This window comes from Ambystoma mexicanum, chromosome 5p (genome assembly GCF_040938575.1).
Source record: "Ambystoma mexicanum isolate Mex_15411 chromosome 5p, UKY_AmexF1_1, whole genome shotgun sequence".
In the NCBI taxonomy this organism is placed as follows: Eukaryota; Metazoa; Chordata; class Amphibia; order Caudata; family Ambystomatidae; genus Ambystoma; species Ambystoma mexicanum.
The window spans coordinates 755,047,683-755,075,598 of record NC_090930.1 but is presented as its reverse complement, the minus strand read 5'-3'; the positions used below and the strand labels follow the sequence as shown (position 1 = coordinate 755,075,598).

General features: G+C 50.5%; 1 protein-coding gene across 2 annotated transcripts in view; it reads right to left on the bottom strand.

Annotated features, from left to right (window-relative positions):
- Window positions 1–27,376, bottom strand: part of LOC138481179 (histidine protein methyltransferase 1 homolog) — a 53,528-nt gene extending 26,152 nt beyond the window's left edge. Inside the window, exon 1 of one of the 2 annotated variants that reach the window (XM_069613145.1) lies at window positions 27,232–27,376. The gene's annotated coding sequence lies outside the window, so the exon portion shown is untranslated. Of the gene's footprint in view, window positions 1–25,308; window positions 25,411–27,231 lie in introns of those variants that run through there. The other variant, XM_069613144.1, reaches the window with a different exon arrangement.
- Between the last annotated feature and the right edge of the window lie 540 nt (window positions 27,377–27,916).

Sequence of the window (27,916 nt, the reverse complement as noted above, 5' to 3'; positions counted from 1 at the left end):
AGGGGCTACTCGGTAACCCCCCAGCACTCCACATGTGCTGGACCCATAAAGAGAAAAGGTAAGCAAAGTCAATTTCACTTTACTATTCTTGGGAACAGTAGTTCACACAAGAAAAGGTATTTTAAACCGTATGAGAAATCTAAATGATTTCTCAGTGACTGCACTGAAGGTGATGTGTGTCACCATACAAAAAAGTAGATGCCTATGGAGTTTGTCAGACTCCCAAAACAGTGATAACACATAATCCAATTCAGGTCAAAACACATGAAGGAGTGGGAAAAAGGTCTCACTCACTACAGGGTTAAAAGGGCCAGCAAAATAGCTGGGGGTCTCTAAGGTTGAAGGGAATTAGCACAGAAATGAGAATTCTCCGTAACATGACTGCACCAATATATGCCAGTATTCACATGTACTCCTTCACACAGTATTCATGTTTGCTTTGCACAAAATCCAATAATCAACAACCATAACCAAAAGTACCTCCAGGATAAAAAAAAAGAAAAAGAAAACACATAGGATCTAAAAAAGAAAGACGCAGTAAAGAAATGGAACCACAAAGTCCCATCAACCGAAGTCTCAACTACCCACAACTTACCAAATACAAGCAACAACAAACCACAAACGGCAAAGACAAAACCAAAAAGACCAGGAAAAATACCAATCGAATGAGGCTGCCCACTGAGGAACACAACCCACAAATCATGCCTCACCACAAGAAAGACAAAGAAGACAGAAAAAGACAACAGAATTAATAAGTCGTCCCAAACCACTCTGGAAGGCACCAACCAGCATGATCCCACAATCCCAAAAAACTCAACAAACATCTGAGATGGCCCAAGGAGACCGACAAATAACAGAGCAAAGACAGACTGCAATGCTCGCTACCTGTCCACATACGACAATGTGGTAAACAAAAAAAACAGCACAGCAACAACAAACCGACAACCAACAAGCATCTTGAATACAGACCCAACCAGGACACCAAACGGAACACAACAACTAATAAGCCATCCCAACCGGTCTCCACCATGGACAATACCCCAACCAGAAGAAGGAACAAATTGGAATCCATCACACTCTATACCCCCGATATCACCAAGACTGGAACAACAGAGGGGTAGCTATCCTATTAACCGCTCGGAACAAACCCAACTCCACAATAAACCTTGTCGGTCTACTTGACAAAGAGACTGACCAACAAAGAACCACCCCACCCAAAAGACTCAACCGGGAAAATCCCACCTGGAACCGAAACCCAACCAATGGCACACCGGTCAGAACAAACAATACTAACACCACGAAAGGGAAATCAAGCAAACTACACTGCAGCCTCCTCAACGTTAGATCCATGGTAAAACACTCAACAGAAATCAATTGCCTTCTAAGCGGAGGAGGCACAGACATGCTCTTCCTTACAGAAACCTGGCTATCAGACAACTATACAGCCATTGCGAATGAAGCAATACCGACAATTATAAATTAATACACACCAACATAGAAAACCGAAGAGGAGGCGGAATCACAATTATACAAAAAAACCACCCCCGAGCATCTCGATTCATCACAAACAACGTGGAAGACAATAAATCCCTCCTAATCAAGATAGAACTCAACAACCAATCCAACTTAGCTTTCCTCCTGATCTACAGACCATTGTCTTACAACGAGGCCGCCATGCTATCAACCCACCACGACAACTTACGAGAAAGAGATCCCACCGATACAAGCATAGATACAACAGAAGACACATTCAAAACAATTGGATCACCAAGGCCCTTGACCAATTAGCACAAACTAAAACATTCAAAGCAACACCAAAGAAACTGGCAGAAAAAATGGTTCATAAAAGAACTGAACAAAATCCAAAAAAACCTAAAAACGGAAACAAAATGGAGAGATCAATACACAAGACAAAATAAAATACCAAAGAGAACTCAAACTGTACAAAGCATCAGTCCTCAAAGCAAAACATTAATAAAAATAAAGCCGCAAGAATAGAATCGGCAAACAATTCACGGAAAGAACTGTTCAAAATCAGAGATTAAAAAACCATCTTCCTGCAGAAATTCCATCACTCCTACACAAACACTTTGTGACAAAGTCACCAACCAACTGAAAGCATAAATAGACACAATACAGGATACCATCAACCTAATACAACCACTGGACCACAGACGAAACACATATTAAATCAAAACTCATCTACTTAGAACCAATCACAGAGGAAACTTTTGCCACATTGATCAAGGACACCAATCTTGCAGGATCTCCAGGGACCCTGCCCCCTGGTCGTCTTCAAAGGAATCCTCAACCACAGAACCCACGCTTCCACAACCTAATGAATCTATCACTCAAAATAGGAATAGTACCGTCCTCCTTCAAATCAGCATACATCAAACCAGTGATAAAAAAAGGCCAGAAAGCGCAGAAGACCCAAGCAACTACAGACCGATAGCCAACCTGCCTTACCCAGCGAAGATCCTGGAGAACCACGTCTACAAAATCCATCTTAAACACATCGAAACAAGGGGGCGCTGTAGACCAGCCAAGCAAGATGGCCGCCTGATTCAGGAGCTCCGGTCCCACGATATCCTAGGTTTTAATAACTCCTGCTGTGTTCAACGTTTGAACAAACTGCTAATTGCTGTGTCTGGGGATAAGGTGAGAGCACCTGAGGACTTAAATTGACATCGATCCATGGTGTGAGCGGGGTGCGAGGAGCGGCTGATACCGTGCAGATGACAAGTTCTTCTTAGCACTGGAGGCCGAACGGCTTCTACATGCATCCCGATTGAAGCGGCTTGACGGACCGACTTGGGGGAGGTGCCTGGAACCTGTCCCTCAGCGAGTAAGTACCCTGCAACGGAAAATGAGTGGCTACCTCCGAATTGCCCTGCGGGATCCGGCTTGGACCTGTGATGTATGGTGAACGCCTATGGACGTGGCTGTGGGCTCCCTGACGAGAGAGGAGGAGCGCGGGCCGCGTTGCTGCCGGCCCAGAGTTACCAGCCATGATGGAGCTACGCGTGGCCGAGGCGCAGAGTGCCACGGTGGGCTCGGCTGGTGCTGCACCCGTTGAGAAGCTACTAGCAACCCGGAATCGCCCAATCAAACCTCCGAGTCGCCTGGGCTCCCGGCTGCGTCCGGGGATACAGGAGAGGTGTTGGTAGTGGACGCGGCTGGGGCACGCAGGCTCGCCTGATCACATGAGGCGGCTGGAGTGTCGGAGGTGCGGTTAATTGTGCAGACCATGCCTCAGATATATATTGCTGCCCGCTGTGGTTGGCTGCACAACCACGGGTAAATACTATGCCTTGCGCTTGGTCATTGGACTCTGGGTGCTGCCCTAAGAGGTGCGGCAGCACCTTTACAATCATCAACAAGTTGGGCCTCGAACCCTGCTTTGAACCCTACTTCAAATGGTGCGATACTCGTCAGCTGGACTCGCAACGTACCCTACTTCACACAGTGAGATACTTGTCAGCTAGACTCAGTGATGCCTACCACTCACAAACGCACATGCCGCCATCCATGATCCACTGGACACTGTGAGGCCATATAAAGAACAGCTTGAGGCTGCCGCTGAATCGTCGCTCCTGCTGCATTGTTACCTGGACATTGGGGGTGCACGCCCACTGTCTTGAGGTCGGGACCTGGGGCGAGTTGGTGGCCCTGCCTCCCCCCCAGCGGCAGAGACCTGCTGTCTTGCCACACTGTGCGGCGCGGGCCACGGAGTGGAGGCGAGTGGAGCCCCAATGAGCCATTGTCCTTTTCATTGCACTCAGGAATCTGGCATGCATAGAACACTGGGCATAGGGGTATACTAGTGAAACTCCTGGGCAGTTGTAAATTGTGCGGGCATTTCCTTGTACAAAATGCCAGACCCTCTTCAAAAGTTGGGCTAAGTGACATAACACCTTAACCCTTGCATAACCCTCTGGAGTTGGCAGATTTTAGGCAGACAGACATTTCTAATGAGAGTGCCGAGGTGGTCCCGGTGCCTTTACTAAAACATAAGGATTGTGGACGGTGGGCTCTCTTGGGGGACTGCGGGCCTGGCCCATGCGCTGATCCTTACTGTGACGAGCTGGTGTCCTATCTGAAAGCGCTGGGGAGCAGGGTCTGGTGTGCGCGGGGCACGTCTTGGGGAGGCCGTCTGATAATACTAGGCTGAGGTCTAGATGACGATCGAGGAAACACCCTGAGATTCTGGATGCTTGCCTGGCCTAGAGGCTCTTTATGCATTGGTGTCTAATCACCTTATTGAGCCTAGGGAAAATCTGCCTCTGGCAGGTGCGATTTTTGGACTGAGCCCATCTGACCTCTATTCCGCTACTGTGGTGTCAAACTGGTGCGTTGTCCCTCCAAGCTAGGATCCTCCAGTAGGATAACTGGAGCCCTGTTGTCATTTTTTTATTTTTATTTTTAAATAGAGTGCACCGCAGGTACTCTGTGGGGGAGGGAGTATGACGAAGGGCTCAGGAGCCATGTAAGAAGGACAAATGGACTCCTATACTAACAGCCCCGCTAAAACCCTGTGACCTACAGAGCCGCCAGCCGATGAAGAACAGCCTTCGGCTTCTAACACCACCACAGATGACCACCTTCTTGCAGCGATGCAGAATGGCTTCATGGCAGTGAACATGAAACTTGACAACATTGTTTCGACCATAGGATCTTTGAAGTCCAAACTGGAGAAGGAGGGTGCCCGTATCACGGAGTCGGAGACGAGGATTAGCGAGACAGAAGATAAAGCTGCTAAACACGACCGTGATATAGCACACTTGCAGCAGAAGGTCAGCAAGAGCCGCAATAAATGTGATGACCTGGAATCACGTTCCCGACGAACTAACATCTGTATCATTGGGATTCCGGAAGCACCCTGTAAACGATGGAACAGGTCATTGAGAATCTGTTGAGAACAATGTTCGATCCATCTGAATTTTCACAACACTTCCTGGTGGAGAGGGGCCATCACGTTTGTGCTGGCTCCTGTCCCTAGGCCGGGGGCTCCTCCTTATACCACCCTTTCTAAACTCCTAAAATACAGAGACAGGGACCCAATTCTGCACATGGCCAGAGAAAAAGGGGCTCTGCGGTAAGAATCCTCAGATATCTACATATATCCTTCTCCGCCATTGTACAGGCTAAGCGCAAGTTGTACGACTCAGTCAAAAAGCTACTCAGCATGAGGCAGGTCCAATATGCGCCACTATAGCCAGCACAAATGCGCATATAGTATGGTGGGTGGGCGCATTTCTTTGAAAATCCGACAGAAGCAACAGCCTTCATTGAATTTTCCTTTCCCATACCGCTCCCGAGGAGAGACCGAGGTGGCGGGGGAAGTCCCTCCACATTCAATAACGAGCCTGATATGGACAACGACTGATTTTGACATATGGTGCTATGTCATTCCCCATCATTAACTATGGGTACACAAATTCCACAAACTGGGGCGGGCTGCTGTAGGGCGGCCATCTGAAAAGTACAGTTCACTGCTCACGGTGCTCTCAAGCGGATCTCCAAGTGTGTTCTATTGTTTTATGGGTTCCATCGTCGAGTTGGGGGTGATGAGGAGGGTAGGTGGGAGGGGAAAGTGTCAAGATTGGGACTGAGACACACAAGTAAGGCATAGATGTACGGGTTTCACAAGTTTTGTTTTGATGTTGTTAAATATAGTGTTGGAAAACAGTGCAGACTGCTCCTCGACTACACGTTACAATCTTGTCCTAGGTTTCTTCCATCTATACTTGGGCCCCAATTTGTCACAATTAAGACATAAAAGATAATAACATTGCATTCATGTCATTGATTATCCGAGGGCTCAATCACCCTATTAAGTCACAAAAGGTGGTGGCGTACATGAACCGCCAAGCCCCAAGGGTGGTGATGCTACAAGAGACGCACGCCCTGGGGGTCCTTAAAGGATTTGCTGCGGCTTGGGGGCCTCAGTGAGCCTACACTAATTATTCATCACAATCCCGTGGGGTCATGACGTTGATACACCACTCTATCCCTTTTCAAGAAAGTAAACGCTGCATAGACCCACTAGGCAGATATGTTATTTTATGGGGTGAATAGGCAGGTATCACCACAACCTTAGTGAACAAGTATGGTCCAAAGGTTGAGGACCCAGAGTTCTATGGTCAGGTGCTGGATGTCATATTAGGGGGTTCCCACACACGTATTATTCGGGGAGCGGACTTCAATCTGATATTAGACTGTGTGTTGGACAGATCCAGATCCACTCAACGGGAATTAACCAATGCAGGCTGCACAGTTTTGAACATAATGCAACACCTTGATCTTATAGACGTATGGAGAGGCCGCAACCCTGATATACGAGAGTACACGTTCACGACGCCCATTCAAGAATTGATCATTGGCCGATACCTGCCATACTGATGACACAGGTAAAGAATTGCAAGATTCTCCCCCGCAATTCCCGACCACTCCCCTATCACTAAGACGTTGATGTGGGATTGACATGCCACTCCCTGTCCCCCATGGCGCATTACCCCTGCATGCCTGTGAAACCCAGTCTTTCTGGAGACGCTTCATAGTGGAGTGGTAGAGTTTTTCCAAAGAAATGACGGAACAGTACAGCATCACAGCACGGTCTGGGAGGCCTTCAAGGTGTGGGTCAGGGGGGAGATCTCAATTTCTTTGGGTGTTCTGAAGGACACTAGACGGGAGCTGGGAAGGGTAGAAACAGACCTCAAGAAGCTAGGACGACGAATATGGCAACACACAAGATTGTGCCCGGTCGGGTTGCATTAAGGGTAATCTCTTGAAGTTCAGGGAAATGGCGGATAGGGAGGTCCATTTGTTGCATTATCCCATTCGCACGCACAGATACGGAGAGGCTGATACCGGTCCGACTTCTTGCTAATGTCTTTAGGTCTGAGAAAGGTGTGCAGCATATTACAGGGATTCTTTTTTTGTAAAATATTTTTATTTTATTTTGAAATCAAACAAACACACTACAACTGTTTCAAAACATAGAAAGCATCATAGTACAGTACATTTTCATTAGAACTCCCCAACTCCCCCCCCCCCCTTAAACTAGAGCCGGTTCTCACATGTCATTTACGGGCGCATCATTGGGTAGCACAGTACTTAGGCAGTCATCATCCGGGTCCTCTGTTCCGTTGTTACCCTGGTGAGGGTTTGCCATAGAGGCCACCAATTGCCGCCAGGCCAGCAAGGGCCCTACTTCCTCCTCGCCCCCCCTGGTGACCGCTTCAAACCAGACTACAGATTCAGCTTCCGCCCACCTCAAGAGGTCCGTCCACCATAGCTCCACTCTAGGTCTGTGGGCCGCCTGTCATGATGCCCGCTCCCGGGGAGCCGGTTCAAGCCCTGCGTCCCCGAAAGCGGACATCCAGTCCCCAAGGAAGGACCCAGCAACCCCATATAGGGGCCATTTGGACAGTGTCCTGGCGCCTATGGCGCCAGGCTCATTATGGGAGTGCTTGGGTGCACTTACCTGATGCAGACCATGCTGCAGGATCCCGGCCTCCTTGAGGCCTGAAACAAACTACTTTACCTGTGGGACTAATTTACCATCCGGGCGTGGTCGGGGAAGGATACATACCTGGAACTTCTTCCAAGGCTATTTAAACCCCACCCGAACAGCCACACGTGCTTCACGTTGTTCTGCATCTAGCAGCTGGACGCTCACCGTGTCTGCTCCTGCATCCTGACTTCTGCCACGCCTGCCAGCATCCTGGAAAGGAAGAGAAGAAGAGAACAGAAGAAGGAAAAGTCCTTACCTGCTAAATCCGCATCCCGGAGACATCTCGCCGACAATCCTGAAAAGGAAGACTTTTATTTAAAGGCTCATCGCGTCGATCGCTGCAGCGCCGCATTCCACTCACCTTTGCAGGGCGCCTCCATGTTCAGCAGCGATCATCCGGATTCGCAGTCACGCCCCAGCGCCTAGGGAGAAAAAGACAAGAACAAAAAGGTGAGAGAGAGAAGGGAATAAGGAAAACTAAATCTCCATGTTAAGACTTACCTGTTGATTCATTCCCTCTTCATTTCGGGTCCGCGCCGCATCCTGGTATTTCCGGACCCTGGCCCCTAAGGGGAAAAAGAGACATCAGCGTTAATGAGCGAATGAAAAGACATTACCAAAAAAACGCTCATTAAAGACTTACCTGATTCCTACAAGGATTTCACCTCTCATCTCGGGTCGGTGCCTGTTCCCCGGCATTCCGTACCCCGGCCCCTATGGGCAAAAAGACACTGGCATTAGTACATTAATGCATGGACACAAGGGGAACCTCTTATCAAAAAACGTACCTGGAAGCCAAGCAAGTTTGGTTCTCACCAATCTGAAAATCCAGTGAAGTAACTGGATACCAACGCGCCCCTGCATCAGAAGCAGGATGGAGAGCTCGTCCTTCCAGACCCTAAGGTGAGACGCTACGGGGAATCACAGAAGGGTTTCGAGGAGGGTGAGAGGGGAAAGTGGGAGGCCGATTGCATTACCCCGCATACAGTTAATCCCCTATTTTCGCCTACAGAAGGATACTTCTGCGAGCCAGACAAGCCAGATTTGGGGGGCCCGGTCCAGTCCATCTTCCGAACCCTGTGCATCACCTTAGAAGAGGTCACAGCAGTGCGAACCAGGCCAGCGCCTCCGTGGGAGTCAGGTGAGCGTTACACCGCCTTCCAGCCCATGGCAATCCTACGCTTGGCCAAAACACAAGCCAGGTCCTTCATCTTGCTTATGTGTTTCGAATGCCGGGGTCTAGGGAAAAGCCCAAGCATGCATGACCAGGCCGATTCCACATCCAGCACCATCCCCCACCAGCCAGTTTCGTCTTGACCTCGTCCCAAAATCTGTGCACTTCCGGGCAAGCCCAAAACATGTGTAGCAGTCCCGCATTCACCTCCCCACACCTGGGGCATTGCTGCGTAGCTGGTCCCCCAAACTTTGTAATCTTCCCGGGGGTTAAATAAGCCCTGTGGGTAACGTACAATTGAAGCTGTTGGAATCTCGCGTTTCGGGACACCTTTTTGTGGTACCTCTGGGCCCGTTCCCATTGCCCGTCCGTCATGGGTCCTCCCACCTCCTCCTCCCAATCTTGTCTCAATTGAAGCAACTCCTTCCCTGCCCTTACTCGCAGGAGCTCGTATATCCTCGATATTTCGTGCCCGCCCTCCGATACATCATACATGGTTTCCAGGGAGGTGTCAGGGTCTTCCGCTAGCACTGTCTCAGGCCATCTTTCTCTAGTCTTTTTCACAAGCCTAGTGTAGGTTATATATTGGCCACCATGTACCCCCGTCAATTCGTGCAACCTCTGAAAGTACACTGCCTCCCCATTCTGCCATATGTACCCGAGGGTGGCCAGGCCTACCTGTTCCCAGTATCTACGGACCGATTCAAGTAGTTGAGAGTCGCTCCCGCACAGCGCCGCCAACGGGGCCTGCTGAGAGTACGGCTCCGAGTCCCCCCCAATCCACCATGTCCTGTGCCAGATCTCCCAGCCCAGCCTCAGTAACCGCCCCTTGACCACCAGTTTGTCTCTGCACAACCATACCACTTCCATCAGAAAGTATGGGGCAGTATCTCCACGCAGAGGCCTAGCTTCCGCCGAGTCTTCAGCTGAAAGCCACCTGGCCACGTACTGCAGCTGCGCCGCCAGGTAATAGAGTTCAAAATTAGGCAGGCCTATCCCCCCCGTCACATGGGTCCTGGAGCTTCCACAGAGCAACCCTATTCCTAGAGCTGCCCCACACGAAACCCCTACACACGCTATGAAGTTTCACGAATAGGCTCCTAGGTATCAAAAACGGGCCATCCTCCCCATCATGGTCAGGGGCAATCTAGACCAGAATACCATGCTGTTCTTGATCCCCTCTATCGCCTTTTCCGTGTTATGCTTGTATTCTACCTCGACCTTGTGGTAAATATTAATTCCCAAATACCTTAATGTCACGGGCTGCCATGGTATTGGCAGGACCGGCATCCTCTGTACCGGGACATTCCTATATCTGCCCAAAGGGAACAGACTAGACTTTCCAGGGTTCACCGATATGCCCGAGAGGATGGGATACAGTTCTATTACCTCCAGCACGTACTGCAGGTTTTCTTTTGAATAACGCAAATAAAGAAGCATATCATCCGCATACAATGATATCAGGTGCTCTCCACTGACAGTGCTTATGCCAACCTCCCCATATTGTTGTCGCAGACATATTGCCAGCGGCTCTAATGCCAGTATATATAGCATGGGTGACCAGGGGCATCTCTGTCTGGTCCCCCTGCAAAGCTGCCAAGAATCTGAGACTGTGGACCCTGTTTTGACTCTCGCCATCGGGGTGCTATAAAACAACTGGACCCATCTGAGGTATCCAGGTCCCATTCCGTACCCCTTCAGGACTGCTTTCAGCCAGGGCCATCGTACCGAGTCGAAGGCTTTGACCGCGTCTAACAACACTATAGCCAACTCGCCCGTGTCTTCCTCAGTTTGGTCTATGACATGGTGTAGCCTCCTGTGGTTATCGGTGATGTTCCTGCCTGGAACATATCCCATCTGATCTGGGTGTATCAGTTTCTTAATCACCTTCTTCAGTCTATTAGCCAGCACAGCCGTGAGTATTTTGTGTCCTGGTTAAGCATGGACAACAGTCTGTAAGACCCGCACTCCACGGCCGGCATGCCTGGTTTCAAGAGTGGGATGATTACAGCCTCGCGGAGGGACAATGGGAGTTCCCCCTGCTCATAGGCCTCGTTGAAAGTGGCAAGCAGTGGCTGAAGCAACTCTTGCTTGTATGTTTTGCAGAACTCGCTGGGCAGCCCATCCAAACCAGGCGCCTTGCAAGTGGGCAAGTTCTGAATCACTACTTCCAGCTCATCCGAGGTGACGGGTGCGTCTAACTCAGTGCGTTCTAGATCATCCAAGGTGGGCAGCTGTATGTCCTCCAATGTGTCCAGTGTGTCTTGACACATTTCCTCCCCCGTGTCCTCATACAAGTGTCTGTAAAACTTAAGGAATTCCTCATTTACCTCTTTCTGGGTGTTGCATATGCAACCTCTCTCATCCTTAATCTCACTAATCACCGAGCGGGGGTTCTCATTCTTACACAGCCAAGCCAGCAGTCTGCCTGGCTTGTCACCCCCTGCATGTATCCTCTCCGTATATTTCCTGTAATTGAGTCTGCACAGTCTATCCCAGAGTGCGCTGCAGGACAACTGTAGCTCCTTCACTTTGGTTCTGTTATCATGAGCGGTACTCTCGCAACGCGTGAGATCCTCTAGCTCTCTTTCCACCTCCTGGAGTTCCCTTTCGACACCCCCCTGTAGCCCCTTAGCTTGAGAAATGGCTACCCCGCGCACCACCACCTTAAACGCTTCCCACAGTGTGTCCACAGAGCTTACGCTTCCCGTATTTATATCAAAGTATTCTTCGATGGCATCCCTCAGGCCCTCCTGAAACCCCTCGTCCTGCAGAGCCTCGGTCCTGAGTCTCCATGTAGGGATCCATGGTCTTGGGGGCTGGTGTCTCCAGTCTACCACCAAGGGAGAGTGGTCAGATAGTACTCGGGCCTTGTATTCCGCTCCTTCTATGTCTCTCACTATCTCGGCTGTTACAAACATGTAATCTAACCTTGTGTGCAAATCATGTGGCGCTGCGTAGTGTGAATACTGCCTATCCGTGGGATGCAGCCTTCTCCACGCATCCTCTAGGCCTAGGTCTTTCAGTAAGGTACCCAGCGCTTTAGCCGCCAGTGCCGTTTTCCCTGCTCTGTCCTTGGACCTGTCCATTCTGGGATCCGCGGTACAGTTAAAGTCCCCCCCCACACTACCGTACCCCCTGCCAGGGGGCCAAGTTTACCGTAGAGGGTCCTAAAGTAAGCCGCTGTGTCGTTATTGGGGGCGTACAAATTTATGATGGGCACTTCTCCGTTTTCCAGGAGACCCGTTACCACCACCATTCTACCCTCCGGGTCCACCGTAGAATCAAGCATCCGAAACGGCACATGAGGCGCCACCCAAGTAATGACCCCTCTAGCATAAGCCGAGTACGCCGCCCCCACAACATTGCCCTTCCATTTCCTCCTGACCACCTCCAGCCTTTCCCTAGTGAGGTGGGTCTCTTGCAGCAGGGCTATGTCTACGCGCATCCTCTTTAAGTACATCACTTTGTTACGTTTCAGGTAGCTGTTAAGGCCCCGTACATTCCAGGTCACAATTCTGAGATTACCCGATGCCATCCGGTCGGACTATCTCCATCCCATCCCTTCCCATAATGCTCCCCATGTTAGGTCGTTCCCTGGCTCTCTCCCTTCTATTCACAAACAATACCCCCCTCCCCAACTTCACACCACTGCACACAACTCCCCCTCCCCGCCAACCCCCAACAATAGCCCAGCTCCATCCCTGGATCTCAGGCCTACCCACGTCTGGACCCGTCTCGTGTCTGAGGACGAGGACCCCGTGGGGTGTCACCAATCTAACAGTGACCTAACTAAGTGTACTACTATTGGGTGCAGAGGGTGCTCCCCAGGAGCTCCCAGTCGTCTATTTAGGAGAAGTGCATTCAACGGGACCCGCCGGCAGATACCATGACTTACTCCCCACAAGCACAAGATCGTACTATATTCCAGTCCCAATGTCATAACTATGGCCTCACGGGTGCCTCTGCAACGTGCTACTTATCTCCAGCCGCTTCTGTCTGGGCATCCGATTCCTGAGGTCGACCTTGCATATCCAACCACTCCATCGCTTCGGTCGGCGTCTCAAAGAAGAGGGATCTGTTCTTATAAACCACCTTTAACCTGGCGGGGTAGAGCAACATGTAGCGGTGGCCTGCTTCTCGAAGCCTCCTTTTCACTGTTCCAAAGTTCATTCGGCTCTGCTGTACGAGCAGCGTATAATCCGGATACGCCGTTATTTTCGCTGACCCCCTTTCTATCGTACCTCCTTTCCGGAAAAATTCGAGAATCTTTTCGCGGTCACGATAGTTCAAGATCTTCGCGATCAACGGCCGCAGGGGGGCTCCTGGGGCCGGTTTCCTGGTCAGGGCCCTATGTGCCCTTTTGACCGCGAACCCCTGGTTCAGCTCCCCGCCTGTAAAATCCTGCAAGAGCATGGTTTCAACGCAATCCGTGGGGTTCGATCCTTCCATTCTCTCCGGAACACCCACTATGCGAATGTTGTTGCACCTGGCGCGCCCCTCTGCCTGCTCTGCTCTGTCCCCCAAATTGCCCACTCGTTGCACGAGGGCAAGAAGCTCCTTAGCGTGTGCATTGCCGCCTCCGTGGTCGGGGCCAACTCCTTCTCCAGTTCCCCAGTGCGCTCCGCGATCGTTCGCACGTCCTGGCGCAACAGGTTCACCTCTTCTCGGACCGCTCCAATCTTAAGGTCTAGGCCCTCCTGCAGCTTTCATGGCCAGGCCCAACTTCGTCTTCCAAGCCACCTTCAAGTCAGCAATTGCTGCCAGCACCTCCTGGATAGTACCCGGTGGGTCCATCGCCGCCGCGGGGGCTTCTTTGCTCTTGCCCCCTTCCGCGCCCGAGGGCGACCTAGCATAGGCCTCCATTGTGGGCTGTTTGATCTGGGGTCGCACCACCTTGGAGGACATCCTGCTGCGTCAGTTGGGCCCACGCGCCCAGCTGTATCTTCGGCGCTGTGGAGCGCCTTGCGGGGTTCGCTCGCCGGCCCCTTCACAGCAAGGTTCCGTTGAACTCGGGTTCACTCTGCTGGCCCGCCACGATCCAGGGCCTCCTCAGTGGGGGCTCGCACTTATGTTATTGCCTCCAGCCAGAGGCGCATGCGACGCGTCTATCTGGTTGGGCTCGCCCACGCTCTGGCCAGCTTTGTCTTCCTCCACTCCACGGACCATTTATGGCCCTTTGTCCACAGGCAGCCATCTTGGGTGCTGCCCTTCCACTGCGCGACCGCCACCTTCTTCGAAGTCTAGTTCTGTGGATATGCAGTCTCGCTGGTGGGGAGGGCACTCACCATGTGCCCCCCACTTTCATGCACCCTTGGATGCACCGTGGGCTCGAAGGTCCGCCGAAAACCATCACTTCTTCCCAGGATCAAGATCGGATCATCGGGAGCTCCTCCAAGGAACGTCCTCTCACGTAGCCATCAAGCCACGCCCCCCTATTACAGGGATAAAGGTATCCGCAGGACTCACTCTTACTACCCCAAAGATAAATAATGTGAATTCCATAGGTTCTATGAATCTCTCTATTCAAGATCTGATGGCTGTTTGTTTACAGAGCTGGAGAGCTATTTAGACGAGATACTGCTTTCAGTATTGCTATTAGAGGCGCGACTGACAATCAGCCAATGACCGCTCGGGAGATTACTGATGCCATTATGTCACTTCTGTCGGGCAAGGCGCATGGCCCGGATGGTCTGGGCATTGAATTATATAAGGAGCTGCGTATCACCCTTGTTCCTAACCTGCTACGTGTGTGGGAGGAATCGCTCCGGCTTGGCCGACTTCTCCCATCTCTTTCTGAAGCAGTGATTACAGTGCTGCTGAAGCCGAACAAACCCGCCGCTGACATGTGATCATACAGGCCGTTATCCCTGATCAAGTCTGACACAAAAATGTTTGCTAAATTGAGGTCCTCACGGCTCCTCCCATACATGTCGAAGCTGGTTCACCCGGATCGGGATTTATCCCTGGACGTTCTACTGCGTTTAATCTGCGAAAAGACTATTCAGTATTATGTCACAACTTAGCCCGCAAGCATAAGCGGTTGATGCCTCATTAGATCCCAAGAAATCTTTTAATTCGGTCTCCTGGCAGTTTCTGTTCTCGGTGCCGCGTCGGATGGGATTGGTGGATTTTTTCATGCAATGTGTCCGCTTACTAGCTTTTCCGGCTGCCAGGGTCTGCACTGGGGGTCGCACTCTCTCCTGCATTTTTGTCGGGGCGCGGCATGAGGCAGGGATGTCTGCTGTGCCCTTTACTATTTGCGCTCACTGTGGAGCCTCTTGCATGTATAATGCGGCTCAAACACATTCACTGCGGTCTGCATATAGTTGGCCCGCCACAAATCTCTCTTTATGCCGACGACACGTTGCTGTACATACAAAATCCGGCTTTGAATCGGGGCCCGATAATGGAGGACGTTCAGAAGTTCTCCACCTACTCAGAATATTTTATCAACTAATGTAAATCTGAGCTATTTCCACCGAAAAATATTTCTACCGGCCCGCCTGATCTGCCTGGACTCAGATGGGTCCCAGACAAATTTAAATATCTAGGCATAGCGGTTTCATGCTCCCTGATGGCCGAAAATCATGAGAAGTATGTACAAACGTTGGCGGACAAGCTTAGCCTCTTGGCCAGACTTCCCATTTCCTTGTACGGCAAAATGTTAGTGGTCCTCAAATTGCCTTATTACTTCACTAATATTCTGGTATGGCCTGGCTGCTTGTTTTTTGATAAGACTACAATCCCTGGCAATCAGCTTTACATGGGGTGCAGGAACCCCGCGAATGAGATGGGAGAGCGGTTTAGTGCTTCCGCTTCGAGATTGAGCACTATTGTCCTTGCTAACCTACACGTGGACACAAGCACATTCGACCCTGTCCGCACAACTGTGAACGCTTGGGCAAGAATATTCAAGAGACTTGGGGCATCTTCCCCCTATTTCGGTGCAATCCCACTCTGGAATTGCCCGGGACTCCCACCAACAAAAGACAAGGACATACACAGAGGGTGGGACCCCAAGGGAACACAGACACTGCATGATCTTTTTCCTGATGGTTCCTTTGTCACTCACACAGACTTCTCAGAAAAACTGAGTAATAATCCAATTAAATCACTACAATATTATAGGACGAGAGCAGCGTCAGAAGGTGCTGGCCATCGTTCCCGGCTGAGACCAATGTATGTGAAATACAAGGGACTGTGGTTACTGATGGAAATCGTAGAGGGTTGGTATCTAGTTTGCATAGGAAATGTCAAGGTGCTCAGACTCTTGCTCAAAGTGCCAAGGAAAAGTGAAGATTTGAATAGGTTGGTGGATGATGCTCAGTGGCTCCGCTGGTGTCGCTTAACAAAGGAAGTATCTGTAACGCTATACACAGGCTGATACAATTCAAAATATTAAACAGTTTGCATTAAACCCCCGCAAGAACCACTAGGTTTGCTCCCACGGTTTACGGAGGTTGTGTAAAATGTGGCGATGATGTGGCAGATTCTTATCACATGTACTGGAGCTGCCCGCGGGTAGCTAAGTTCTGGCAGCTGGTTGCAAACTTTTTAGATGAAATTACAGATGCCCCTCACTCGCTTTCACCCCCCAAATACTTGCTCGATGACATGGGAAGGTATAGGTTAAAATATGCTGTCTCTTCAATCTTGATTGTTTGATAGCCAAAAAATGTATACTGTATCATTGGAAATTGAAGGTTGCCCCAGATATTCAAATGTGGATTAGAGAGATGATCTATGTTAATGAGAGGGAGGAGGGCTATGTTTCCCTGGCGACACCAAGTTGCAGGCCTAAGGACATTTGGGAACCTTTCTGTGACTACCTGCCGAAAACAGAGATCAAGTCAGTAAATGTGTTGCGACTTGATGTTGTAAACAATATATGTTAAGCTTAATAATGTCTGATTATATGTCTACAATTGTGCTCAAAGTTGATGGCAACCTACTGTTGTGTAAAGGTGTTTCTGAGGATGTATGTCTTATACTGCACTAAATAAAGTTTTTTTTTTTTAAAACGCATCAAAACAAATGAAATACTCGACCAATCACAAGTTGGCTTCAAACCGATGGGAGGAACAGAATCAGCACGTCTATCGATATGGGCCGACCTGAAAATAAAACGCAGTCGACACCCAACCGGCCCTCCTTCTATTGGACATTTCAGCAGATTTTGACACAATCAGCCACGCAACACTAATAAAAAGATTGATGGAATGTGGCATGCAGGAATCCACACTAAAGTGGTTTACCTTATTCCTAGCAAACCGAACCGAAAGAATCTACCTATCACCGTTCACCTCAAACAACAAAAATATATCCTGCAGAGTCCAATAGGGTTCCAGCCTCTCCCCTCTACATGTGCCCACTAATGAAAATCATTCGATCCTACGGACTTACTGCCTCCAACTATGCAGACGACACAACTGATTTTAACAAACAGCACAGGAACAAAATAACAACCCTCAACAACTGCTTCACAGACACATACAACTGGATGACAACGAAAAACCTCAAACTGAACTCGGCAAAATTGAAATAATGCTCTCATCCCCGGGGCTCGATGGAGGGAACCCCCAATTGGCTTGGCCAATCGGCATGGGAACGCAACCAGAGACTACCAATGTAGTAAACAACCTAGGAATACTCATGGACAACAGACTACCATAAAAACCGCAAGTCAATGCAATCACCAACAAATACTTCTTCCTCCTACAACTACTCAGATCCCTAAAACTCACAGAATTACCTACAAAAACAACCTCTACCTAGGAATGCCAGAAAGACTCACCAAGAAACCCCAAATGGTGTAGAATACAGCAGCCAGGATCCTACTAAGACTAAACAGAAGAGACCACATCACTCCAGCACTGAAAACCCTACACTGGTTACCAGTAAAAAAACTGCATCAAATTCAAAGCAATCTGCATCGCCCACAAAACATTGCATAAACATGGAGCGGAATTCCTCCAAGACAAGATTAGCCGGTATCACCCAGGACGGTAACTAAGATTCAGCAAATATAGGCAAAACACCAAGAAAAAAGGAAATTCGCCGGAACAGCGTTGTCACGTCTAATTGCTAACACCTGGAACAAAATGCCCAAAGTAATTAGAACCACAGAAGGCCACATCACCTAGAGGAAACTGCTCAAAACCTGGCTATTCAGCAGACAATGACAACTAGAGAGGAGACGAGAGGGGCCAAAGAACGTTAAACAAGAACCTGGCTAGATACCGTCAAGCGGCATCCAAAGGGCCGCCCCAGAGAGACCACATTGAACTGACCAACTTTACTAACCCTCTTCCCTTCCTGCTCCTCCTACGTAACTGACGCCTCTACACCAGATCTTGGACTAGCCACACTCGACCATACAGAGAATCATTACTATGCCGACATCCAGAGTGAGCCACCCACATAGCCCAATACCATCTAAAATGCAACAACACACCAAGATGCCGGACTACCTTACAGCTACGGCCACCTGTGACTCTGAATCCCTTATGGACACTTTCTAAACAGTGCACACGACCAACCCATCATAACCACACAACACTTACACCAACACAAAACACTACAACACACCCGAGGCATGGAATCTTACCCATGCGGTTACAATGCGCGAGGCCGCTCACAAGTGACCACATGCAAAACACTCACAGACGCCAGTTCCTCCTGTTCCTGAACCTATCCTCTCACCCTTTTCGCCACTAACCCCAGCCCCACTTTTTTGCAATTCCACACGAGCGCCTGGAGACTGCCCATGGGTGGTAGCGGTGCAATACAAATCAACGAAACATAACATAAGGCCAGTAATGATACTATAAGAAAACATGCCTATCATGGCTCTGCCTCACACTCTGTTGGCTTTGCCTTAAAAATGTCTGGTCACAAAAAGAAAATATTTCCAAACTGGCTGCACAATGCAGGCTTTGCCCCTGATATCCAGTTTGAAAGCCACAACATAGTAAGAAATGGCTTGACTGGCTGCCCTAAATGCCAGTCTAGACACATAATAACACTCATCATGCTTGCTTTGTCATAGAATCCCAGTAAAAAAAGAAATGTCATGCCACAGCAAAGAATGGCTAGACTGGGTGCCCCAAAATGGCAGTGCAGCCCCATGAAAGCCCATATCATCCTTTCTAAAAAAAAAAAGGGAAAAAAAGCATTTTGTACTGGCATCTATGATGGATACCCATTAAAAAGTGCATTGTGATTGGTATTCTAAAATGGCCACCGAGAGGAGAGTAGAGTGATCGTGGAGCTTTCAGCTTTCACCCCCCCGGGGACAAAGATAGATTAAGAGAGCATTCCCAAGGCGAAGATTTATAAATGTAGGCTGCAGTGGTGGAGTGCAACAGCCCGGATCGCTGGGGGACTTTTGCAGAGGCGGCTGTGCGTGCTTCGTCACTGCGGTGTCTGAAGTGCAGGGGCAGTCCTTCCGCAGCCAGTGAAGGCCAAGCTGAGAGGCACGCTCGCAGACCGCGAGCAAGAAGAACCACTCGGTGAGACCCAGGGTGGCCGAGGATCCAGTGTGGCTTTGAGGCAGGGTGGCGGAAAGCAGCTGCTGTCGGACGGCAGAGGAGCCCGTCAGGAAGGAGCTTCCTGCGATACTGGAGGCCCACCGGGGCTGGATTGGTGCAGCAGAGGCTCCCCTGCTGGCGAGCACCAGCGGTAAGATCGAGGCGGGACCGAGACGCCCCCGCGCCGGCGAAGCAGCGTCTCATCAGAGAGATGATGAGGAGGATCCAAAGGGGCCATACCCATAGCCCACTGCTTAGAGCTGCGCAGCGGAGAAGAGCACCCGGAGCGTCCAAGAGGCCCGGGAGGGGCCGCACAGTGAAGAGGCAGGAAGGCGCTGACCCTGAGGGGCTCAACTCCCCCTTAGCCCCCAATGGGGGAGAAGCATCACAGGTCACCGTGCACCCCGGCCCAAGGAAAGGGTGCAAGCAGGCAGAGGCTGGCCTTTGCAAGCAGTGATCAGCAGGCAGTGATCACCAGCTTTTATCAGAGTGACGGTGTGTGGTGGGAGGGCCCCTGCCCAAGCTTTGAAGCCAGCACTTTGAAGAGAAGACCAGGGGAGGCCCTGTGCTGTTATAGCCGGGGGAGCTGGAGGCCTATTTGAGGTAAATTTTGGAACTGCATATAGTGCCTCAGCCAGGACACCCCCATCCAGAAGCACAGCAAGGGAGAAAGAGGAGCACCACACATAGGAGACAGTGACCGGTGGGGTCTTGGCCTCCCTGGGCCAATCCTGAGGCCGAGCAGAGGGCTAAAGAGTCCATCTACATCCATGGTGGGCAAGGAAGAACAAGGGAGAGGCCATTTGGTGATCCAGGGCAGAGTGATCCTGAAACCAATTTTAAACCTGAGGAGGAGGACAAACAGTGGCTCAACTGCACTTAGTTAGTGGGGAGTTCCAACTCCCCCACACAGTCAAGGGCGGACCCACAAAGTGGCGGAGGGAGGAGGTTCCTACCAGGGACGTCATTTGGGGGTTACCAGGGGTCGCAGTTGAAACCTCAGAGGCCTCCTTTGCTACCCCTGTGGTCTCCCTGGCTACCCCTAAAAAAATTAAAATATAAACTCATGGGCTGTGGCCAGTGCCACGTGGCTCTTGATTTGTGGAGTGCTACCTTTCTTGTTCAGGCCTCAAAAAAAAAAAAAAGGGGGGGGTTCCAAAAGTGTAACACTTTCAGCAGTGACCCTATATGAGAAAGAATAGGAATTACAAATAATTTTTCCGGTTTATAGTCATAATGTCGACAACAAAAATGTCGACAGTCAAAATGTCGAAAAAAAAAATGTCGACTTTTTTTTTCAATGCATTTTGACTCCCCACCAATTTTTCCTTCAAGAATTCTATATAATAATTGCTAGATTCATTAAATGTTTATTTCAGGCACACTTACGGGGGCGAGTCACTGATTTAGTCTGTTCTTAAACACCTCAACTCAGCCTTTCCTCCTTCTGAGGTCAATGAATGAGTGCCAACACAGGTTGGGTTATATTGTATGTATATGTATATTTGTTCTATATAAAGCACTTAAGTGTAAATGCTATATATAATAACACATCATTATCATTTGGCCTTGGATGTCTGCTTGCATTCACAGTAATCTGGTTATATGGACCTATATACACTGATATTAACGATACACATTTATACAAGAATGGACCACCATATGTATCACATTATAGTGATATTGTAACTATATTTTTAGTAGTGTACTTAGGAACAATGCTATGTGATGCCACTTCCAAGGTCATGTTCCATCGCTTCCCATGTCATTTCAGGGTGTGGGTCAAATTACATCACTTCTGGTGATGTCATCAGAGGTCAAAGGTCACATGATGTCACTTCCAATACCCCTGGCAATTTGGTGAAATAACGTGCCTGGTTCCTACGCCCTGAAAACATTTCCAGAAGAGGTCTGAAGTATGCAAAACAATATCAGGGAGAAGAGGATGGGGCAGGCCCCCCCCACCCCCCTGTCAGACCTGCCTACGCACTATGCCAAAAACAAGGGGAAGGACATACAAGCTGCCCCCAAGTCTGTGAAGAAACCACAGGAGGGTAATCTGCAGAGACCCTGGCGCAGAGACAGCGAGATACCGGCTGGGGGAGATCAGGGACCCGGTGCAGGAGAGGATTTTGGGGCGCTGGCTATTCTCCCCATGGCAATCGCGCCCCACACCCAGGGAAATTTCACGCTCCAGGGACCGGGGTAATTGCGCCCCGGGCAGCTACTCGCTTTGCCCAAGTCAAGAAACAGGCCTAATTATTATATATGTAGTTACTTACACCAGAACAGGGTCTGTGTAGTAGCTGTACAGCAGTGGCGTCGGTAGGGGTGGGCATGGGGTGCCCGTGCCCCCCCACCTCAGCTGGGCTTCTCTCTGCATTGTCAATGCAACAAAGGTGCTGAACGACAGAATAGTGTACTGTTGTGCAGAAATATATAGTGAACGGAGGCTGTCATAAGTCTTCATAAGCACTCGGCTTGACTAATAAGCACAATAAAAACAGTTCCGTTCCCTCTGCAGCTAAGACCAGCCCCTCCAATCAGAATGTAGCGCACGAAACCACTAATGATGGCCCATTAGTCACTGAATGGTTTTGTACCTGCATTCTGATGGGAGGGGAGGTGTAGTAGGGTCTGGGAAGTGTGGCGGCCTGCCCCTTGGCTTCCGGGCAGGCCGCACCGAGTGCCGGGATCCCCCAGCATACAATAACTGCAAGCACACAGAGGACGGACCGCAGGGGGCACCCTGCAGATTCCGGATCACCGGACTAGGCACCGTGGCTGGGGGCACCCAGCAGACTCGGCTCTGGGGGCACCCATGCCGAGGCCGCAACAATGGCCATGATCACACGGCAGAAAAATAACAGTGGGACAGTGTTGCCCAGCAGGGGCACGTCCGGATGCAGGGCCACGGTAGTAGGCCCTCTGCATACTGCACGGCTCCCACATGGTGGAAACAATGAGGTCGCAGGAGTCAGTCCTTGATCGACTGACGAGCCGGAACTGACTCGTCCCTTTTATTAGGTAGGTCACATGGTTAGCACCATGTGACCATGGCACAAGTCCTGGGAGCTACCATGCTCCCAGGAGGGGTGACATGCAACACTCCTTTTCCATAACGATCAAACACTATCACACCACAATACAAACAATAACACTAGGAATATAGGGGCAACACATTGTCACACACTTAGGAGCCCAGGTTACCACACCCAATCCACCCATTAAGCCTTGTTGCCCAGGGGGCTGACAGTCAGGGTTGGTGGGTTACTGGTAACAAGTTGGAAACTCGACATGCAAGCACTACCCTTTATTATTTTTTCATGAGTTACCGCCACCTGGCCCTGAGGTGGCGAAATCACGTTCGGTTTATGCTGGCGTGGGGTCTACTCCTGTGTGTTGAGCATGGGTAGCCATGCCCTGTCTTCACTGTGCATGATGTTACTCCTACACGGAGCCTGCAGACAACCCCCCCTTCCATAGTGCTGGCACGGCAGCAGCTTTTTCCTTCCCCTCCCTGTCTTTTGTTTTCCAATGTGCCAATCACTGCTGCTGGACACCGGATTACATTGGGGTCTCTACTTGCACAGCCGCGGGATGCCAATTATATCACTGGCCCGTTTCTTTCAAAGGCTCTGACATGGAGCACACGGACATGGAATGTTTTCTTGTTGTCCATGCACCGACAGTGAGCGCTGCCCAGCTCACCGCCGATGGGCCCGGTATTTGAAGAGGGCCCGTATATCTACCTCTCACTTTGCGCTTCGCGACATTCACCGCCGGAGAGGCCCAGGTCATGTGTGCAGGTGGCCCTGCACATGTCCATTTCTTTTTTATTTCTCGGCCTGGCCCCGGATCGATGTTTGGGGCTCTGGGAGGCTGCGCACTTGCCTCCTGGCGCCGCGGATGCCGCTTCCTCTTTCTTCTGCTTGTCCCTCGGGGTCCGCCGCCAACAGCTGGCCGGGCCACTGCACACCCACAGTAGTCCTTCTTTCAGAGCTTTGTTTGCTCTCCGGAGCGGACACACGATGACTCTGCTGCTCCTCCCTGCTTCCTCTCCGGGGTCCGCAGGGAGTCGCCAGCTGGCATGAGCGCTCTGCTCTCACCGCCATGTGCCCGGGATCCTTTAGGCCACGCCCCTTCTTTTCAGGGCTGCCGCAGGTCTCAGTGAACCTTTATTTCACCACCGCAGGCCCCAGTGTTCGTAGGCCACGCCCCCTCTTAGGGCCACCGCAGGCCTCAGTGCATTGTTTCACCACCGCAGGTCAGGGTGTTCATAGGCCACGTCCCCTCTTCTCTGGGCCACCGCAGGCCTCTGTGAACCTTTATTTCACTGCTGCAGGCCCGGGTGTTCATAGGCCACACCCCCTCTTCTCTGGGCCGCTGCAGGCCTCAGTGCTCCCCTGTCCCCTCATTTCACGGCCACCGCCACCTCATTTCCTCACGGGCAGCAAGCAGCACGCACATTAAACAAAGCATGGGACCCTGGACCACCCACAGCTCCTGCGGCCGACACAGCTTCTTAGGCAACAAAACGAAAACAAAAGTTAAAAAACAGGCGTCCGGCAGACCGCACAAACATGAGCACGGGTCCAGACCAACCCTTGACTTCCGTGCAGGCGGCACTGAGCGCCGGGATCACCCGGCATAAATAACTGCAAGCACACAGAGGACGGACCACAGCGAGCACCCTGCAGATTCCGGATCACCGGACTAAGGCACCATGGCTGGGGGCACCCAACAGACAGCAGCCTCGGCTCTTGGGGCACGCAGACCAGGGCTGCAACAATGGCCATGATCACACGGCAGAACAATAACAGTGGGACGGTGTTGCCCAGCAGGGGCAGCATCGGATGCAGGACCACGCCGGTAGGCCCTCTGCATACTGCATGGCTCCCACATGGTGCAGACAATGAGGACGCGGGAGTCAGTTCTTGATCAACTGACGAGCCACAACTGGCTCGTCCCCAGTGCTTTAAGTGGGCCGGGGCCTGCCGGGGCCCATGGGGCTGACCCGCCACGCTGCCGGGACCCCCCGGTAACATTGGCGGGACACATTATCCCACCGCAGCGGGAGTTCCGCCCGCCATGAAGTCATTCAAGCTGACAGAAGTGGCATTGTCATAGTCCTCTGGTGAGCCACCGCGAGAGGGGTCACCAGAGGCAGTTACTGCCTCTTTGTTTCCCCAGGTCGCCAAGGCGTCTTTAACCCTCGGCGAACCTGGGGATTCCTCGACATACTTCGAGGTTTATAAAAGATGGCTTGAATTGTGTGTACTTTTCAAGACATCTTTTATAAACCCTGAAATGTTTAAAAAGATGGCCTGAAAACTACACAAACCGTAAGGTAAGAAAACAAATATATATACACATGTTATAATTTTGTTTGCGTACCTTACTGTGGTTTGTGTACTTTGCAAGCCATCTTTTATAAACATATGAACATATTTCTACGTTTATAAAAGATGGCCTGCAAAGTACACAGACCATAGTAAGGTACGCACACAAATATATAACATGTATATATATTTGTGTGCGTACCTTACTAGTGTACTTTATAGGCCATGCCCCTCCCACAAGCCACGCCCTCAAATGAGAGCCACCTCTCGATTTCTTACTCCACCTAAAGCCATACTCGTCTCTTTTATTAGGTAGGTCACATGGTTAACACCAAGTGACCACGGCACAAGTCCTGGGAGTTACCATGCTGCCCAGGGTGGGGCTTGACATGCAACAGGTACCTGATGTGCACTAAAGTATCTCTGCAGGAGTGCTTGTGACGTAACCCATTCCCTTTCATAGGCAGCCCCACTACTTTTGTTTGTGCCCCCCCCCCACCACCCGTTTGTCTTTGAGCTTCCCCCCCCCCCTCTGTACCCCTCCTAAATTTGATTCCCGGCGACGCCACAGCTGCACAGCAGTTACTGCGCCTGCGAGCCTTCCAGAGCCTGAACCGTACCGTAAATCAGCTTCGGAGCAGCTACTGGGTCTAAGATATCAACAGGCTGTCCTGTGTCATTTCAAAACCAGATGAACATGCATATGAAATTCACTATAAGAGCTGGATCGGATGCACCCACCTTATGTTGCCTGGAATCAGCATGTGAGCGTTTCGTAAAGGGTAGTGTCGGAGAAACGGACCATAGCAAAGCTCCGCCTCCATTTCATCACGTGGGCTGCTCTGCATCACGTGGGTTTTAACGTTCCCTTCGTCATCTTTTTTGCACGAGCGGGAAGACAAGGCGTTTGACGATGAGATGGACGGAGCAGGTGAGAATCATCCGTTGCAAAGCACATTTCGTTTATTTGATTTGGTGCTTGAATTCGGTTTATGGTAAGTCTTAAACTTATCTCATGTTGATTGTTACTTTAATGCAGAGCGGAAATATTGGGGAGAGGGTATTTCTTTGTATTGTGGGGGTTTGTAATGTGCACCATGGGTGATATTTACTTAAAGTACAGGCGGATTCAGTTTTGTGTTTTTCGTTATTTCAGTGTATTTTGGGAATATGTAATGTGCATCACAGGGGTGAGGCAATATTGGGGAGGGGGTATTTGTGTATTGTGGGGGTTTGTAATGTGCATCGGTGGTGAGATTTACTTAAAGTACAGGCAGATTCAGTTCTTTTTGGGGTTTTCGCATGCAGATGGCCAATTTGCCCGGGTGAGATGTGTTTTGTGTTGTGGCCGTAGGGTGATCAGATTTCTAAAATGAAAAACCGGGACGACCAACAACATAAAAGAGGGACTACCCCATCACAGTCCAACAACCACCACCCAATCATATTTTCAGCACTTCTCCTTTCTATCAACTGTATATGATCTCATTTGTGAAGTTTCGTCTGTGAATCTTGGCATGTTAATTCAAACCAAGTGTTTGCTCTAATTGATATTCCATGGCTTGCTGTATAATCATTTCCAAGCCAGTCTCTGCGGCTCAGCCAGTAAGTGTTGTGACGTGTACCTGCAAGGTTGGGGGATCGAGCCAGTCCTCCAACTTCAAAATTCAGAAAGTGTTGTGAAAAATAATTGCAATTTTAATTACCGTAGCCACCCAACCATGCAAACCCCGGACAGAGTTTATAAAATGAATGGGACGGAGGATGATTTCCCCGAACTGTCCCGGGAAAACCGGGATGTCTGGTCACCCTAGTTGTGGGGCTGGGCACACTGCGTTCTTCCCTTCCCAATGGGACTACCAGTGAACAGTAGAGCGAATATAGTTATCCTCCCCACTGGAGAGGGGAGGGGGGCTGGAAGATTTGTTATGTGCAGCAGATGGGGATATGTGTTTTATGCAGACAGATGCATATGGGTACGCATTTCCAGCATTACAGTTGTTATTTTTTCTCAGGCATTGGGAAGTGATTTGGCATTCCCGGGGAGGGGGGTTGTTCATTTACCCCTTGGTAACGTGTGGCAGAGAAGGCTAAAGGGAGGCCTTACATTGCTTTTATTATCCATCAAACATTTAATGTCCCTATGAGACCCGATAGCATTGTGTGTTTGTTTAAAAGTTTGCCGATACTTTCTAAAATGCTTTTAAGGCGTCTTGACTTATTTCACGTATTTCTGTTAAGTCGTCGTGACGTTTCACATAGGACGTCTATACGTGTTTAGGAAGAAAATCACGGAGGAACGGAGCGCTCCATGCTGTACCGGCAGATGTTTGTGTATTTATGAGGCGTTTATACCTCTGGTGAGAGCTTCGGAGCGCCAGCTGGGTGTATTTAGGTGCCGGTGGGTTTGTTTTTCCTATGTTGATTTTGGTTGCAGCAACAGCAGATCTTTGTGTGTGTTCTTGGCTGGTATTCTCCTCATCCCGGCCCCCCCTGCCACCAAAGAAATGATTTGCGGCTGTGCCGTGCATGCCGAGGGAAATTTTGGGCAGATGTTTTTTTTTCCAAATTCGGCTGCTAGCAGCAAGTCAGGTTATGTGGCCTCTTTCTTCACCCCTGATCCGCGCAACACAGCGTTCACTGTTAAAGCAGCAATGAGCTCACCCGTTTGGACATTAAGCCCCATGCGGAGCCCATTTTTACCACAGCCGCATGCTTGCTCGTTTTTCTGCACTGCTGCACAGGCTCACAGGGGCTTGGATGCCTCCGGGGCGGCCAAGCCCTCCTGAGCTGGGGATAATATAGGGGCCGCCACCGGAGCAGCGGGGCTGGAGTTCCCATTGCATCATTTCAGAGGCTGACCGGCCCCCGCAGGGGGCGCTAGAGGGACAGCCTACATAGCGGGCTGTCCCTTCCGGCCACCCCCTTCCGGTCGTGGTCAAGCCTCTCTCCTCTTCCTCTCCTCCCTGAGGGGGAAGGGGCGTCCCCAGGTGGACCTGGCTTCCGGTCAGGTCCCCCTGCGGACGCTTATAAGGGCGGGAGCTGCTGGCCATCAGTCTATTTGCCCAGCAGCTCCCGCCCAGTGAGAAGTAATCGATCCAGTCGACACAACGGAGTTGGTAAGTATCGGGGGGGGGGGGAGAAGGGTCTGCTCGCTGGCCGCCGCGCCAGCTAGAGCGGACCCGAGGAATACAGTATCTACTGAATCAATCACTTTTTCGTTTTTTAATTGTGGGGTGCGTGGTGGGGATGAACCGAACTGGGGAGGTCTACCGTGTTGCTTATGTAATTCAGGGCCGCCGAGTGCTGCAGAGCCGATCTCGGTGGCACAGGCTGTAATTCTGGTAGC